The following is a 6,582-nucleotide window of genomic DNA, read 5'->3' on the forward strand; positions in this document are numbered from 1 at the left end:
TGTTTACTCCACTAGATTCTAACCCAGTGACAGTGGGGCCCAGCCAGCAGCCTAAGTCTCGCTGAGGACCTGTTGGGGAAGGTTGGGCAAAGAGTCCCCCAGAACCTACGTAATGGTGCAGACCTGCAGCTCCTGTGGTCTAACCGCCCCAGTGGCAGGAAGCAGCTGTCCCCATCTGCCAGCCTGAGCCTTGCCCTGCTGTGCCTGGTGGTGAACAGTGTCCCCGGGGCTCTGTGGCTCCCTGTGTGGAGCCAGCATTCCTAGGTCAGCTTAGCCCACACCACTTGCAGCAGCTCTCCCTCTCTCCCTCTCTGCGGTACCAGCTTCGGTGCCTGCAAAGCCTCCCCACCCACTGCCACCCATCCCTGCTGGAGCTCCACACCACGGGCCGTGCCACGCGGCATGCCAAGATGGGCCCTGTCAGGTGTCCTCATAGCAGGGCCAGAGCACCTAGGAAGCTCTGGTAGGTAAAGAGCACATGTCTGCCCTAGCATCCATTCAGGGACATGTGAAGTGGGGACACCTGAGGAAGAGGAAGGAAGCCAGGAAGTCCAGCTTTACCTGGCCCGGCCCCTGAGGGCCTGGGCTTCATCCGATACATTGAGAGGGGAGCTAACCTCCTCCATCTGGACCACTGCTGTTCTCTGACCCCTTATGTAACCAGCTCCCATCTGGCCCCCCTTCCTTGCTGCACAGCCTGCTCCCTCTCCAACGGCCTTGGGCAAGGTGTACACTTCTGCCAGTGTACCAGACCCGCCCTCCCCTGGGACCTGTAACCATCATCCACCAGGAGTGAAGACATTGGTTTTTTTTTTTTTTTTTTTTTTTTTTGGTTTTTTGAGACAGTGTTTCTCTGTTTAGTCCTGGCTGTCCTGGAACTCACTCTGTAGACCAGGCTGGCCTCGAACTCAGAAATCCGCCTGTCTCTGCCTCCCAAGTGCTGGGATTAAAGGCGTGCGCCACCACCGCCCGGCGACATTGGTTTTTTTGTTTGTTTGTTTCTTCGAGATAGGTTTCCCTATGTAGCCCTGGCTGCCCTGGAACTCACTATGTAGACCAGGCTTGCCTTGAATTCAGAAATTCTCCTGTTTATGTCTCTTGAGTGCTGGGATTAAAGGAGTGTGCCACCACACCTGGCTAAAAAAAAAAAAATAAAAAAAAAAAAACTGTAAAGGTAGAGGAGCTGGGTGTGATGGCTCATCCTTAGTTACAGCACTGGGGAGGCAGAAGCAGGAGGAGCTCTGAGTTCAAGGCCAGCCTGGTCTACATAGCAAGCTCTGGGACAGCCAGGGCTACACAGAGAGAACCCTGTCTCAGAGAGAGAGAGAGAGAGAGAGAGAGAGAGAGAGAGAGAGAGAGAGAAGAAGAAGAAGAAGAAGAAGAAGAAGAAGAAGAAGAAGAATAAGAAGGAGGAGGAAGAGGAGGAGGAGGAGGAGGAAGAGGAGAAGAAGGAAGAAGGAGGAGGAGGAGGAAGAAGGAAGAAGGAAGAAGGAGGAGGAGGAAGAAGGAAGAAGGAAGAAGGAAGAAGGAGGAGGAGGAAGAGGAAGAAGGAAGAAGGAAGAGGAAGAAGAAGAAGAAGAAGAAGAAGAAGAAGAAGAAGAAGAAGAAAGAAAAGCAATGACACTGATCCCTGACCACCCCCACCCCACCTCACCATGCATGTGTACCTACGCATACGTGTGCCGTGCTTTTAAACACTGAACCATTTCTCTAGCCTCTTTGTATTTGGGTTTTTTGTTGTTGTCCACGTTTTTTTTTTTCTTTTTTTTTTTTTTTTAATTTTATATAGGTGTGCACACTACTGCTCTCTTCAGACACACCAGAAGAGGGCATCAGATCCCACTACAGACAATTGTGAGCCACCATGTAGTTGCTGGGAATTGAACTCAGAACCTCTGGAAGAGCAGTCATCACTGAGCCACCTCTCCAGCCTCTGCATTTGTTTTTGGTTTTTTGGGTTTTTTTTGTTTTTGTTTTTGTTTTTGTTTTTTCTCGAGACAGGGTTTCTCTGTATAGCCCTGGCTGTCCTGGAGTTCACTCTGGAGTTCACTCTGTAGATCAGGCTAGCCTAGAACTTAGAAATCTGCCTGCTTCTGCCTCCCGAGTGCTGGGATTAAAGGCGTGCACCACTACTGCCCGGCGTGAGGGATTTTTCTTTTCTTAACTAAATCATTCAGTGTAGGAAGGGCCACTTTTAATTCAGATCTTTTGTTTGTTTGGTTTGGTTTGGTTTTTGAGACAGTGTTTCTTTGTAGCCCTGGCGGCCCTGGAACTCACTTTGAGGCTGGCCTCGAACTCACAGAGATCCACCCACCTACTTCTGTCTCCTGGTTGCTAAGATTAAAAGTGTGCACCACCAGCACCCAGTTTAATCCGGATCTTTTCAGGAGGAAAGAGACACCTTTAATGTGGGCCACAGGTTCTGCTGGCAGTCTATGTAAAGAACATGAAAGAAGGAAGCATGTTCTCTCTTGGCTGCTTGTTCTCATGCTCATTAGCAAGTCTGTTCCTTCACTGGCATTTTTCATATTCCTGGCATATTGGTATTCACATGCCACAGCTGAGACACTCAGCCTCATGGACTGAACAACTACTGGATTCTTGGAACTTCCGTTGGTAGACAGCTGTTGTTGGGCTAGCTGGACCACAACCTGTGTGATCATTTGAATATGCTTGGCCCAGGGAATGGCACTATTAGGAGGTGTGGCCTTGTTGGAGTGGGTGTGTCACTGTGGGCGTGGGCTTTAAGACCCTCATCCTAGCTGCCTGGAAGCCAGTCTTCTCATAGCTGCCTTTGGAACAAGATGTGGAACTCTCAGCTCCGCCTGCACCAAGCCTGCCTGGATGCTGCAATACTCTTGCCTTGATGATACTGTAACCTCTGAACCCTTAAGTCAACCCCAATTAAATGTTGTCCTTACAAGAGTTGCCTTGGTCATAGCATCTGTTCATAGCAGTAAAACCCTAACTAAGACAACCTTTAAGACATTCTAATAAATCCCTTCACATCTTTATATATATAGATAGGCATAGATATATAGATTCAATCTTTCTATTCTGTTCCTCCAGAGAACTCTAATAAAGTCAGGCAGCTAGTTACTGGCAACAGGTGACATCTGAGGGCAATTGGAATAAACTGCAGGCTGCCTGGAGCTATCATCCCTCTAGTGTCTCTTCATGGCTATGTTCAATGCCACTAACCTACCCAGGAGAGGGCCTAGTTTTCAGGGGCTCATACAAAGGTAGCAACTAGGCCCAGGATATCCAGAGTTAAGATGGGGCTCACCAGTTACCTACTGGCTGTGTAGTATTATGTAAGTTTTCTCTCTGGCCTCAGTTTACTTACCTGGCAAATGGGTACTCAGAGGAGCTGCTGAGAAGTGTCATAGTGATGAGGTCTGAAATACTGCCCTGAATGCCCTGGACATGCTGTTCCTTTCCCAGCCTTTCTGCCCACTAAATTTAGAATTGGCTTCTCTGTTTCAGAAGCCTCATGCCACCTGAGTCTCAGAGCTATAAGTCAACAACATGTCTGTGTCCCTCAAGAGAGCAGCTTGGTGCCTATCTGTAGTCCAGGATTTCCTCTGCGGAAGAAGACCCCTAACAGAGGGCTCAAGGTAGGCTAATTAAATTCCCTGCTGCAAAGCTGTAGCTGCAGCAGCAGCAACAACAGCTTCAGGAGGCCTATGAGCCAGGAGTGGCAGTGCATGCCTATAATCTCTGAGGGATCTGAGGGAGGAAGATCTTGAGTTCTGGGCCAGCCTGGGCTACATAACAGGACCTTGTCTCAAAAATCCAAAGTCTGGAATAGAGAGGTGGCTCAGTCAGTAAAGTGTTTGTCATGATCTCAGGGCTCACCTTTTCCCAAAGTATTTGTTAAATGATACATATGTTTCCAGTTTTGCATGACTTGAAAAGTAAGGGGTCCTGGGGTGTGGCTCAGTGGTAGAGCCCCTGCCTAGAGTCCCCCAGTGAGGGGCTGGGGGCGTGGCTCAGTGGTAGAGCCCCTGCCTAGAATCCCCCAGGGAGGGGCTGGCGTGTGGCTCAGTGGTAGAGCACTTCCCTAGAATATGAAAAATCCAAGGTTTCATCTCTAAAAGCAGAGGTGGAGCCATACAGCGATGGCCCAGCAGCTTGTGCACTTGACACCTGAGACCTGGTGGGCAGCTAGTCTCTAGTACGAGGCAAACCCTGGCTGTCAAACAGAAGCCCAGGGAGGCAGCCCTGGCTGGTGGCCTTGAGACCTGCTTTTCAACAATTGTCTGAAAATAGCCCAGGCAGCTCATGAGGAAATGAGTCCCTGTCATGGTCATGGGGAATGACAGTGGGACAGGAAGAGTTATTGATACTTGTAGCATGAAAGAGAGGTACCTCTAGGCCTCCTGACCTCAGGAGACTTTTGTGCATTGGTTTGTCAGCCTTGAATCCCAAATGCTGGATAACTAAAATAACTAAGAAATGGGGGGAAGGGTTCCAGAGTCAGTGGTCTCCCTGGGAGCCTCCAGGAGTGACACCGATGTGTGACAGGACTTTCTCTGTAGGATCAGGGTTAGGGGGATCTGGGAAAGAGCCAGCCAGGGCTAGGAGACATTTGGTCCTACCTAGCAATGGGTCTAGCTTAGCTTACCCCTCCAGGCATCAGGTTCCCTTTCTGTTCTTCTTCTTTTTTTTTTTAAGATTTATTTTTGTTTTCTGTAGGAGTGTTTGGCCTGCATGTCTGTCTGAGCGCCATGTGCATGCCTGGTGCTCACAGAGGCCAGAAAAGAGCATCAGTTCCTCTGGAATTGTAGTTAGAGAGAGTTGTAAGACCCCCATGTGGGTGCTGGGCACAGAACCTGGGTCTTCTACAAGAACAGTACGGTGTTCTTGACAGCTGAGCCACTGTTCTACACCTATCTTTGATTTTCTTCTCTGTGTGTGTACATGTTCCCATGTGCAGGTGCGTATGTGTATTTATGAATGTAGAGGCCAGAGATCAACTTCACTGCTATTTCTTAGGCTTCATTCATCTTAAAACAAACAAACAAACAAACAAACAGACATTGTAGCCAGGTGGTGGTGACACATGTCTTTAATTTCAGCACTCAAGAGGCAGAGATAGAAAGATTTCTGTGAGTTCAAGACTGTGGGGAGCCGACAGAAGGCGGCTATCATCCTTGCAGCCATCTTGAGCCATATACCCTGACAAAAGACTTGATTACAATAGTTTACAACAGCTGAGCACACTCTGATACCATCTTGTTTTAGATACCCAGGATCTTCCCTTGGGTGTGTGAGACTTAGGGGCGTGACTTAGAGATCAGATTTAGAGACAAGACCTAAGGGCATGACTTAAGGGCGTGGCTTAGAAGTGAGACATATAAAAGGGGCAGACAGAAGAAGTGAGTAGGAATTAGGCATTAAGGAAGAAGACACATGGAGTAGAGAACTCAGAAGAATTACTATTAAGTATTAGGCACTTGGAGTAAGCACTTGAGATTCGAGACTTGGAACTTGGAGGCACTAGGGACTAGGAACTAGGGACTAGGAACTCAAGACTTGGGACTTGGAGAGAAGAAGAGAGACTGAAGAATAAACGGGATTGAATCACACTCTGTCTGGTCTCCATTCTTCAAGTCCGTCCTCACTCTCTCTCTTGCTGAACCCTGACCTGCTGACCAGAACAGCTTGGGGCAGTGCAGGCTCTAACAATTTAGCCCCCAAGGCTTTGGGCAGTGCGGGTCCCCAACATTTTGAACCCCAAGTGTGGGGCAGCTCGGGCCACAACACAAGACCAGCCAGGTCTACAGAACTAGGTCCAGAACAGCCAGGACTGTACCAAGAAACCCTGTCTCAAAAAACCCACAAATAAATAAATAAATAAATAAATAAATATTGAGGCAGGTGGATCTCTGAGTTTGAGACCACCCTGGTTTACAGAGAGAGTTCCAGGACAGACAGGGCTACATAGAGAAACCCTGTCTCAAAAAAAAAAAAAAAAAAAAAAAAAACCCAGATACACTGAAACTAACAAAAGAGAAAGAGCCTTGAACACATGGGAATGGGGGAAATTTTCTGAACAGAACACCAATAGCTTATGCTCTAAGATCAACAATAGACAAATGGGACCCTTAAAATTATAAATTGTAAAATTGTAAATTGTAAAGCTTCTGTAAGGCAAAGGACACTGTCAATAGCACAAAACAGCAACCAACAGACTGGGAAAAGATCATTACCAATCCTACATCTGATAGAGGGCTAATATCCAACATATACAAAGAACTCAAGAAGTTAGACTCCAGAGAATCAAATAACCCAATTAAAAATGCGGTACAGAGCTAAACAAAGAATTCCCAACTGAGGAATATCAAATGGCTGAGAAGCACCTAAAGAAATGTTCAACATCCTTAGTCATCAGGGAAATGCAAATCAAAACAACCCTGAGATTCCACCTAATACCAGTCAGAATGGCTAAGATCAAAAACTCAGGTGACAGCAGATGCTGGTGAGGATACAGAGAAAGAGGAACACTCCTCCATTGTTGGTGGGATTGCAAGCTGGTACACGACTCTGGAAATCAGTCTGGTGGTTCCTCAGAAAATT

The sequence above is a fragment of the Arvicanthis niloticus genome, chromosome 24 (genome assembly GCF_011762505.2).
Source record: "Arvicanthis niloticus isolate mArvNil1 chromosome 24, mArvNil1.pat.X, whole genome shotgun sequence".
Taxonomy (NCBI): domain Eukaryota; kingdom Metazoa; phylum Chordata; class Mammalia; order Rodentia; family Muridae; genus Arvicanthis; species Arvicanthis niloticus.